Here is a 12,059-nt window from a genome sequence, read left to right as displayed (position 1 = left end):
GCTGAAACTTGTTTGTGGCCCTGCCACAGGTTAGCCTGAGGCTTGACCCTAGAGCCGCTCCCTACAAGTTTTTACTATAGTAAAAATAAGTGAATTTGATCCATTTTATGATGGTATTAAAGACAATGGGGTGCCCTGGCTGGTTTGGCTCAGTGGATAGAGCATTGGCCTGCATACTGAAGGGTCCCGGGTTTGATTCCAGTCAACGGCATGTACCTTGGTTGCAGGCACATCCCCAGTGGGGGGTGTGCAGAAGGCAGCTGATTGATGTTTCTCTCTCATTGATGTTTCTAACTCTATCCCTCTCCCTTCCTCTCTGTAAAAAAATCAATAAAATATATTTTTTTTAAAAGACAATGGGGAAAACTATCTCTTCAAACTAGGACATGATAAGGTTAGAACTTTGAATTAAGAGGATTAATCTAGTTTTGTACAGGATAGATTGAACACAAGGAGCAAGGAGGGCAATTAGAAGACCATTAAAATAGCTTGGTAAGAGATAATGAGATCATGTAGAAAATGGCAGGAGGAATGGAAGGCAGAGGACAAGTGAAAGAAGTTTTGTAGACATAGCTGTATAATTATTGGCAACCTGAGTGTTTGAGAGTGACCCTTAACAGAAAGAGACATATAAGGTTTGGGGAAGTGAAAAATTTAGTTTGGATACACTAATTTTGAGATTCGTCAAGGGAGTAATTTCCACAGACTGGTATAAACAATAAGATTGGACAAGTGGTTAAGGAGAAATGGGAAGTGAGAAAGTAGAGACAGCAAATGTGACTACTTTTTGTGTGAACTTTGGTGATGAAGGAAAAGTGTATGAGGAAAGAGGTTGAGGGTTTTTATTGTATGATGAACTGGGGAGGCTGAGCTTGTTTGTAAGTTGAAAGAGAAAATGAAGAACAGACCAAACACTGAAGGTGAAAAAAGATAAATGATGGAGCAAAGGGCAGTGCCCTCAGCGGCCCTGGATCTGTCTTTTGCTTCAACAGTGTTTGGACAGAACAGATCCAAGGACACCCTTTCTTCCAGCCTTTGACCACTCTCCTGCATCTTATCCAGTCACCACCTTCAGGAACACCTCCAGGACCAGCCAACTGGTTTTTTTCTACCTTAACTCCTATTGCTGAACCACCATGAGCTCCCAAATTTGTCAGAATTATTCCACCCAGGTGGAGGCTGCGGTCAACGACCTGGCCAACCTGCATCTGCGGGCCTCCTACACCTACCCCTCTGGGCTACTATTTCGACCTGATGATGTGGCTGTTGAGAGCATGGGCCACTTCTTCCGTGAGTTGGCGAGTTGTCCAGTTGGCGGAGAAGAACGTGAGGGTGCTGAGCATCTCTTAAAGTTGCAAAACCAGTGTGGCGGCCGCATTCTCTTGTAGGATATGTTGAAGCCTTCCCCAGATGAGTGGAGCAAAACTCAGGACACCACGGAAGCCGCCCTGGCCTTGGAGAATAACCTGAATCAGGCCCTTTTGGAGCTGCATGCCCTGGGTTCTACTATCGCAGACCCTCATCTCTGTGACTTCCTGGAGAACCATTTCCTGGATGAGTGGTGAAACTCATCAAGAAGATGGGCGACCACCTGGCTAACATCCACAGGCTGGCTGGCTCTCAGGCTGGGCTGGGTGAGTATCTCTTTGAAAGGCTCACTCTCAAGCATAACTAGGAGCCTTTGGAGCCCAAAGGCCTTTCAGAGGCCCCTCTGCATTTCCCTGGTGTCTCTGGCTTTTACTAGTACCTGAGCCTCTCCCCAAAACTACTAGTCATTCTTTTAACCACCCTGGAGCCCTCTCCCATGCATTGGACCAAACGAAACAATAAAGCTTTTTGCAGGAAAAAAAAAAATGATGGAGCAAGGTCATGGTGTCAGAGTATTAGTGGAGGGAAAGATATAAAATACTCCCTGATACAATTGAAAACTTCCAGACAAAAGAGATAAAGAACCTCAGATTCTACTTCAGATGATCTCATTTTTTTATTTCAGTCCCTTTGCAATTAAATCATATCCTCACTGGCTTGCAATATGGCCTACTTGGTAAAAGAGACACTTGGCTAAAGTAAAGTGGGAGTTGTGTAATTGCTTTCCCTAGGGTTCTGCTTGCAGAGAGATGCTTGTTCAACTACTTCAGATTTGATATCACAGGACTCTGTGACTGGCTTTTAAAGTAGCTCTTCAATTTGGATAGACGTTGGTTTTCAAAACTTTCCCAACTCAAGACATTTTAAAAGTCACGAGTGAAACAATATAGCCTCTAGTAGAGAAGCCAGGTCTTTGAGCATGGCCTCACCTGTGACTCCAGGTTTGGCTCCATTTCTTTAAAAAATAAAGCTTTACTTTTTTGGCTGCAAATTCCTGTTCACATTCGATTGGGCTTTGATGCATGCAGGTGAACGAACCCCTTTAGTTCAGAAAAATAAGCAGATGGGGAAATTTTTTTTTAATAATAAAATCTACAGGAGAAAACCTTTTTGACCTCAGAATAGGCAAAATTTTCTTAAACAGGACACAAAAAACACTAACCATGAACTGGGGGAAATGTGATCAATTGGGACTATTAAACAATTATAAATTTTTGTTCACCAAAAGACACCAATAAACAGTGAAAAGACAAGACACAGAGTGAAAGAAGATATTGTCAATATGTAAATAAAAAAGATGCATACCCAGAATATATAAAAAATTTCTGCAAATCAGTTAAAAAAAAAAAAAGCCCAATCAACAGGCATTTCAAGAAAGAGACTATCCAAAGGACATTATCCAATAAACATTTTAAAGGATGTTCAGGTTCTTTAGTCATCAAGGAAATGTACATTAAAACCACAACAAGCCTTAGTCAGTGGTCGGCAAACCATGGCTCTCGAGCCACATGCGGCTCTTTGGCCCCTTGAGTGTGGCTCTTCCACAAAATACCGGCTCTTCCACAAAATACCGACTTCTGGGCATGGGCCACGAAGTTTCAATCGCACTGTACGTGCGCACCCGCACGTGGTATTTTGTGGAAGAGCCACACTCAAGGGTCCAAAGAGCCGCATGTGGCTCGCGAGCTGCAGTTTGCCGCCCACGGCCCTAGCTGGTTTGGCTCAGTGGGTAGAGCATCTGCCTGCAGACTGAAGGGTCCGGGGTTCGACTCTAATCAAGGGCACATGCCTGGGTTGCAGGCTCGATCCCCAGTAGGGGGCATACAGGAGGTAATCGATCAATGATTCTCATCATTGATGTTTCTATCTCTCCCTCTCTGAAATCAATAAAAAAATATTTTAAAAAAATATACATTTTTTTAAAACCCACAACAAGGCATCATTTTGGCTATCAAAATGGCTAAAATGAAAAGAACAGAAAACTTGTTGGCAGGGGTTTGGAGCAACTAATCTCATACACAGCTTGTGGGAGTATTAGTTCAACCTCACTAAAAGGCAGTTCAGTAACAGGTATAAAAAAGCTCGGGATTTCCCATGCCATTTTCAGAAATATCACTTCTGAAAATTTATTTTAAGGTGTCTATCATGGATGTGCAGTAATATTTATGCTACAAATGTAGAGTATATATTTTTGACTCAGTGCTTTTTATAATATTGTTAAATCAGAAATGTAAATATCCAATGTACTCTTAAATAAATTAGGGAATTATAAAATAATATTTTACAGTAAAATAAACAATTATTTTTAAGATATATCTTTTTTCTATCAGACAATTAATAGTAATTGAAGCTGGGGGATGGGTACATGGGTCTTCATTGTACTACCCAACTTTTTTGGGTATTTGAGAAAGTATCTTTTGTGACACCTTCATGGACTCAATATTTTATATAGCTTATTCTTTATTAAAATGTGAATCCATATCTTTCATCATAACTGACGCTTCATGCTCAGAATCTCTAAAAGACTTAGCTCAATACTCAAAGTCTCTAGAAGACTCACTTTAAAGCTGTGTAGCAAATACAAGCCTCTGCTAATTTAACATGGAGTGTTTACGCCAGATTAATAGAGACCTTTCCTACTCCAGAAAGCACTGTGTACCCTAAATACCCACTTAAAATCTAAGCCTGTGGGAGTTTTCAATTTTTAAAAGATTAATAGTTCTTGGTTGATAGTTCTGACCTGCAGCAGAAAAAGTGTTTCAAAACTAGACACAGAAACTCTTTGTTTGCCCCCTTTTTCCTTTCTTCATGTAAATAAAAATATTCCTTAAATTGACGAGCTGTTTATTTAACAGTTATCTGTAATTAAACTGTCACTCTCTGAAGCACTTACTTGAAATACAGTCTTTCTAAGCTAATTGTCTCTTGTGTTTCAGTCAATAGTCTCTCTTACTTGCTTGTACTTACTTGCTGATGACTGTTCTACCACTAATATAAATTGTCTACTTCAAGTTGAATGAGAATTTCCTTTATCACCTTGAATCTTTGAATTTAAGAGAGACCAAGTCACATTTCATTTCTGAGCCCCAAACCCACATTTCTAATTTCTTTAAATATCTAACTCCATTGGGAGGTCTCCTGGCCACTTGAAATCCTCAGTTCAATACTGAGTCCTCTTCTTTCCTCCCCCAACCTGATTCTCTTCTAGTGTCCCCTTGGTAGTGAATGACTGCAGCATCCACCCAATAGCTCAAGTCAGAGTCCAGCAGCAGCCTTTTCCCGTCCCCCTTTACCTGTCCACATTTTCTCATACCCACCTTTAAACTATTCTCTCCCATAGCAGGAAGAGTATTTTTATAAAAGTAAATTGAATCCTGTCATCCCTTTGCTTAAAATCCTCGAGAGGCTTTTCATGGCTTTTAGGGTAAAAACAAAACCCTAAATCTTATGTATGGTCGCAGTCCCAAATGATCTGGCTCCCAGCCATCTCTCCAGCTACCCTCAGCTCCTATGAGTTCCCCCTAAATGCTCTACACCTCCTTCCTACTTCAGGGACTTCAGGTATGATGTTTCTTCAATCTAGAAAGCTCTTTCCCCCCAAACTCCACTGCACTCCTAATTAATTCCCATTAGTCATCTAGGATTAAGCAGTAGTGAACAGCTGGGATGGGGCGGGGGTGGGGGAGCGCGTCTTAGGGATGGGGTGGGTGAAGAAAGTGATGTCTTTGCAGGAGACTAAGAAGGAACTGTCCATGAAGTGGAAGAGGTAGCAAGAGAATGTGAACTCGCAGAAAGCAAAAGAGGAGAGTCACAGCAGATGCCAGAGAAACGCTAAGAGAGACAAGGACTGGACCGTCTCCACTAAACCTTGCATTTGGGAGGTCCCTGGTGGCCTCAGCCACAAGAGTTACCCCTAAAAGAGGTGAGAAGAGACCCTAAATTTAGACATTCTTTTAATAAACTTGGCTGTGAATGGAAGAAGGGTGAGAGGATGGTAAAATGGGGATGTGGGATGAAAACAGTTTGTGTGTGTTTGTGCTGAATCAGAGAGCCATTGGCAGATCCACAGTCTGTGTATAGGAAGGGTGCTGGAGCCCAAGTGGGTTGGAAGGGCAGGCTTTTTCATAGCACTTTACCAAAAAAATTTGATAAAAATGTTAACTGACCCCATTCAAGGATGGGGGGTGCTGATGGAGTAAATTAAGGGTGTTAAACCCTCAACTTTCCCTCCTGGATGCTAGCCACCGTTGCATCAGGTACCATATTTACTGAGCACCTAATATATGCCAGGTATTAGTTAAATCTTTTGTGTCATAAATGTGATTTCTTTCATATACAAGATAATATGAAGGTCTTGTGTTTATATTGAAACATAAGTTGGAATAATAAAAATCATCTATATAATCTACTAATGGTATTATGCACATTTATCCTAAATAGAAGAAAAATATAGATCTGTTGACCTATTTCATATAGTCCAATGTGTGGTGTGGTGGGGGGGAATGTACTTACACAATTTTAAAAATATATTTTATTGATTTTTTACAAAGAGGAAGGGAAAGGGATAGAGAGTTAGAAACATCGATGAGAGAGAAACATCCATCAGCTGCCTCCTGCACACTCCCTACTGGGGATGTGCCCGCAACCAAGGTACATGCCCTTGACCAGAATCGAACCTGGGACCCTTGAGTCCGCAGGCTGATACTCTATCCACTGAGCCAAACCGGTTAGGGCACTTATGCATTTTTTATCCCAAATTATCACACTACTAGACACAGGCATATAAATAGGCTCATCCATTCAATTTTTATCCATGAATATACTACACAAAGAGAGACAGTCATTCTATTACATTCTGAAATATGCTCTCTTCTCTGTAGAGGTACTGTGTAATCACTGAGGTACTTATCCACTTCCAGACTATATGACCCACTGAGAGGAGGCACATTCATACTCTGCCTACCTATCTATATGTGTAATATACTCACACCTCTGATTCACACCTCTGAAATAAAACTACAATAGAATAGCTGGCCATCAAAGAAACATCAATTGGAATAGCACCTCACTCTCACACATGTCTACCACAGAAAGGACCGTTAACATGGCTTAGACTAGGCAGATTATAGAATGAGATGCTGATGGACTTCGGATTTTAAAATACTTCAGAGATAAGACTATAAACTCCCCAGTAATTGCATAAAGAATCTAGTTGAACTTTCAAAAATCTTTCTCAAGATTTCTCACAGACAGCTATTTTAGAAATAAACTCAGAGTGAAGAGAATGTTTTCTCATGGCCAGGTGAAGTAACATTTCTTCAGGTCTCATCCATGACCACCAGCATCAGAGTCACCATGGACATCTTAAAATGCAAATTGGTGGCTCCCTTTCTTACCAACTAAATGTAAACTTGAAGTTGGTTCTTTTGCATAGTTGAAGAAGGACACGCTAGTCTATCTGCTGTGTAACCCAGTGTTCTTATTCTCTTCCTTCAGCCTAGCAACAAGCTGGCTCCACAGGGAGGCTGTAAGGTTTCAGGCAGAAATCAGTGTGGATAAGAAAAACTTCCCGGACAGCTAGTGTCAAAAAGCTTATTTTTGAGGCAATATGATTGAAACCCAAATAGAAAAGCTCAGTTTTTCAAATCTGTAGGGTGATCCCCACTTCCTCTCTACTCTGTTAATATGTAAAGGAGCTAGGAGTCAGGATTCCTTTTCTGGAACATTTCCCAAGGTGTATCCAGGCCCAGGCACCAGTCTCCATGGATGGACAAACAGTGGGGGATCCCGTGGATTTGGCTAGCCCTAAATCTATAAAGTTTAGTTTTGAACCTGCACAATGTGCTATTGTGTTTATAGAAGCCACATATTGCTTGATAATATCTAAGTCTGAAAAACAACGGCATATATTATTTAATATATTTACCTATGACTTGGAAGAATAAACACCCCATCAAAAATTGTACTCCTCCCATAAATGACATTATATTACTTTAGATAGTTAGGAGTCATATAAATAGGAATAAATTGCAGAAGGATATTTTGGAATTTCAACTTAAAGAAGTCTCTTTTTTAAATTAGATGCTTCCTTAAAATGTCATTATAGCTAAAATCTAATAGTTTCCTTTGTGTGTGTGTAAATATGTAGAAACAGTTTAAACATATCTGTTGAATCCATGATCTCAATTTAATACTCTCATAACTCAACAGTCTATGGCTATTGAATGGATTACCTCTTTTGCCAGTTAATGTTAGTATGAAAAAATTGCAGAGACAATTCTTAAAAAGTTTAAGTAACCCTTTGATGAAAGGGTTACTCATCAGTAACCCTCATTTAAGTAAGTGAAAATTTTGTGATAGGGTCAACAAACAAAACTTTCTCTTGTTAAGATAAGAGTATATGCACCCTGGCCGATGTGGCTCAGTTGGTTGAGTTTCATCCCATGCGTAAAATGGTTGCCAGTTCAATTCCTGGACAGGGCACATGCCCGTGTTGTGGGCTCAATCCCCAGTAGGGGGTGTGCAGGAGGCAGCTGGTCAATGCTTCACTCTTACATAAATGCTTCTCCCTCTCTTTCTAAAATCAATAAAAATATATTTTTTAAAAAGATAAAAGTATGTTCATCACCACTTGTTATATTGTATTCTGAGTATTATTTGAGTATTATCTGTAAGTATAATCTAATAGAAGCAAGGAAAAGCCCGAAGACAAAGTAACAACTGGGATGGGGAATCACTGAAGAACATAATAACCAGATTAAAACTCTTCAGTTTAGATTAAAAAACAAAGGCAGAAAGGAGAGAAGACATATGCCTGTAGAATCACAAAGGGATGAAAATGCTCTTCCCTGACTCTCTCATCAAAATTACCACTGTCTTTGCTGGCCCTTTCTCCTGTTTTATTTTTCTTCTCAGCACTAAACAACACCTGCATAATATATATGTATTTAATGAGCATAGTAGTTCACTAAATTTTGAAATCATAGAATGAGGGTGCATCTCTAAAACTTTATTGAAGTAAGTTCAGGCAAATTAGATGGAAGTGTTTTACATTTTTTTAAAAAGGAGCCTGAATCACTCTAAGTGGTCATACAGATTTTTTCAGTTTAAGATAAACCAATGGGTGACAGAGTCTCGGTGAAGTGCAAAGAGTGATGAATGCCTAACCTCTGAAGTTGATATCCAGGAGAAGAGCCAAACTTGCCATCCCTTGTCTGCTGATGCATCCCCTAGAGATGAAAAGTTTGATGGGCCATGCAACTGGCCTAATCTGGTAATCATTACAATTTTAAGAAATAAAAACCAGATGAATAGACTTCGTGATTAGTAAAAGAACCATAGGATACTTGTGTTTTGGCTTAAAAAAATAACTGGGCCCTAGCCGGTTTGGCTCAGCAGATAGAGCGTGGGACTGTGAACCCAAGGGTCCCGGGTTTGATTCCGGTTAAGGGTATGTACCTCGATTGCAGGCTCCTCCCTGTCCAGGCCCTGGTCCGGGCACATGCAGGAGGCAATCAATTGATGTGTCTCTCTCACATCGATGTTTCTCTCTGTCTTTCCCTCTCTCTTCCACTCTCCCTAAAAATCAATGGAAAAAATATCCTCAGGTGAAGATTAACAAACAAACAAAAATTGAGATGAACATTTGTACATGATATTGTAAACTTTGTCATACATATATGGAAGACAAATATTTTACATAAACTATTAGCATGTGATTCACTTCTTGCAATATTCTGGGATGAACATGTTTTATTGACTACAAACCTATATAATCTGTGCTCCATTCCCTCACCACCCCTCCGAGATCATCTCCTATCCTGATCCCACTCACTCATTCTGTGCCAGCCATAGAGTCCTTCTTGCTGTTTCTCTAGAACATTCACCTTTTCCTGCCCCACTGTCTTCACTTGTGCTGTTCCCTTTGCCTGGATGCTCTTCTCCCACGTTTCTGCAGATCTTGCTCCCTCTCTTTACCAAAGGCTCTGTGGAAATGTCCCTTTGCCAGAGAGCACTTCCCTGACTCTCCCATCAAAATTACCACTGTCTTTGCTGGCCCTTTAGACCTGTTTTATTTTTCTTCTCAGCACTAAACAACACCTGACATAATATATATGTATTTGCTTATTATTATATGTCTCCTCCACTAGAATGTAAGCCAATTCTATGTTAAGGAGGGACTTTCTATTCCAAGTCTAAGACAATGCCTGACACAGAGCACACATTCAGTAAATATTTGTTGAATGGATGGAGGATGAACCAGGTTTGGTAAGTTTTGGACTACTGCTTATACTGGATGTCACAGGAATTAAAGCTGTGATAAAAACAGGGCTGCACAGCTAGTGACCATTTGGTTATAGGTAACATAGATACTACTGCCTGGTTTATTACAATACACATTTGAAAATGAGCTAGGTTGTCCTGGCCAGATAGTTCAGTGGGTTAGAATGTTGTCCTGATTCGCCAAGCTTGTGGGTTTGATCCCCCGTCAGGACCCATACAAGAATCAAACAATGAATGCATAAATAAGTGGAACAACAAAATCTCTCTCGCACCGCCCCCTCTTAAAAACAAAAATCAATCAATAATTTTAAAAACTAAAAAGAAAAAAGAGCTAGGGTTTATAAGTGTAGTTTCATCCTCCATGCTCCTTAAAAACTCTTATTCCACTCAATTTGAAAAATTCAAAACTGGTTTCCAGATTTCTTTGAATTACCTAGGAATGGTGTTTTCTTTCTTTCTTTTTTCTGTTTTCACCACCTTAGTTCAGTTTGGGTATCATCTTGTTATTTTTGTTCCTGGTCTCTCTTCTACACCTATTGACCCACATTTGGAACTTCTTTGTAAAAAAAAAGAAAGAAAAGAGGAAGAAAAAACCCTCAAGCAAATGATTTGATGATTTGTGTTTTAGCAAACCTGACCAATGCTTTAGGGTACTATTTACTAAAATGGTACTATTTACTAAAACCTTCTGCCACCCCACCATAGGAGATCCTTTTCATTGGTTAATTCATTGTTATGGCTTCTTTCTTTATCACCTTCCATTCCTTGCATCCTGTCTCTGAGATTGTCTTCATAGAACTCCAAATTCTCCCTATTTTTGTTTGGTTGCTACTCCCAAACTCAGTTCTTTTTGTGTGTGTGTGTGTGAAGCCCAAATTTATTTCTGTTTAAAAATGCTCAAGAGACTTTAAAAAGGCCCAAAAGCCCAAAGGTGTCCAGGTTTAATTTCAGATCATCCTGACTTGGCGTCCTTCCGTTTCTCCTTTTGTGAGGCATCGATTTGATCCTTGTTAATGAGACACCTCGGCAATTCTAGTTAGATCGTGGCAACATCTTGTGACTCCCAGTATCTGTCATAAAAAGCCATCAGGTTATGAACGATGAGAAACGTAATACCAGAAATAATCACGAGATGTCTGCAGATTTTACTTGAATATCGTTTCTGAATTATTCTTTGCAACCAGGCCCTATGTTCATAGCAGCACAATTTACAATAGCTAAGATTTGGAAACAGCCTAAGTGCCCCTCAGGAGATGAGTGGATTAAAAAACAGTGGTACATCTACACAATGGAATACTATGCTGCTGTAAAAAAGAAGGAACTCTTACCATTTGCAACAGCATGGGTGGCACTGGAGAGCATCATGCTAAGTGAAATAAGCCAGTCAGAGAAAGATAAATACCACATGATCTCACTCATTTGTGGAATATATTGAACAACATAAACTGATGAACAAAAACAGAACCAGAGTTATAGAAGCATTGAATAGACTGTCCAACCTATGAGGGAAGGTGGGGGGTGAGGGGATAAGAGATCAACCAAAGGACTGGTATGCATGCATATAAGCATAACCAATGGACACAGATGGCTGGGGGTGGGGGGGGGGGTAGGGGCGGCTGGGGAGAGGTCAATGGGGGAAAAGGAGACTTATGTAATACATTAAACAATAAAGAACTTAAAGTAAAAGAAAAAAAGATGTCTCCTCAAAAGATATATTTTTCCCCTTAGTTATGAAAAATTTGCTAAGGCTTCCTAGTTTGCAGTTCCAGGCAGTACAGCATATTTCATATTAGTCTTAACTCTTTTGGGAAACAGTGTAAGCTTAGATATAAAAAAGAGCTACTATATTTTTTTTTGCAGGAATTTCATTGTGATGGAAAAGAAAGTAACATTTCTTTAAATGTTGGACCTGGTGCTTTCATTTATCCATTACAAATTTATTGAACACCTTCCTGGCACACACTGTCACTTAAGGCATTTACTAGACCTCACGTCCCATGAGACAGACACCTTGACTGTCCTTGGTGACTTAGTGAACACAGACAGCAGCTCCATTCAGGCAACCGTATGTTTACATACAACGGGAGCATCCAATCACCTTCCTTTACGAGGGTTCAAAGGTCGCCTCGTGAGAAAAGTTCAGACCTTTCGTTTTGTTTTCGCACATTTGAGCCTTTAACTGGCATCAAGTATGTGTGTACCTAATGGGTTTTAAGATCATGCCCGTTCTCCTTTGACCGGGTCTTGGCTTCGGAGAATGTTAAACTTTTCGCCCAAACTTGGGAGGATTCAAGTTCTTTGTCCAGTCAGCTCTCACTCTCCGAGCTGAGGAGGAAGATACGCAGCTAGGAGGCCGGAGAGCAGCCCCGCTTCTCCCACGAGGAGGCTCGGGATGCTAGCAACACCAG

The 12,059-nt window shown here is 40.2% G+C and overlaps 1 pseudogene; it reads left to right on the top strand.

Annotated features, from left to right (window-relative positions):
- The first annotated feature begins 412 nt into the window (after nt 1–412).
- Nucleotides 413–5,652, top strand: LOC139015380 (ferritin light chain-like; annotated as a pseudogene).
- Nucleotides 5,653–12,059: the final 6,407 nt, after the last annotated feature.

The sequence above is a fragment of the Myotis yumanensis genome, unplaced genomic scaffold, assembly GCF_028538775.1.
Source record: "Myotis yumanensis isolate MYYU_CA2020_CCGP unplaced genomic scaffold, mMyoYum1.0.hap1 SCAF_1, whole genome shotgun sequence".
NCBI lineage: Eukaryota > Metazoa > Chordata > Mammalia > Chiroptera > Vespertilionidae > Myotis > Myotis yumanensis.
This window is presented reverse-complemented; position numbering and strand designations above follow the sequence as displayed.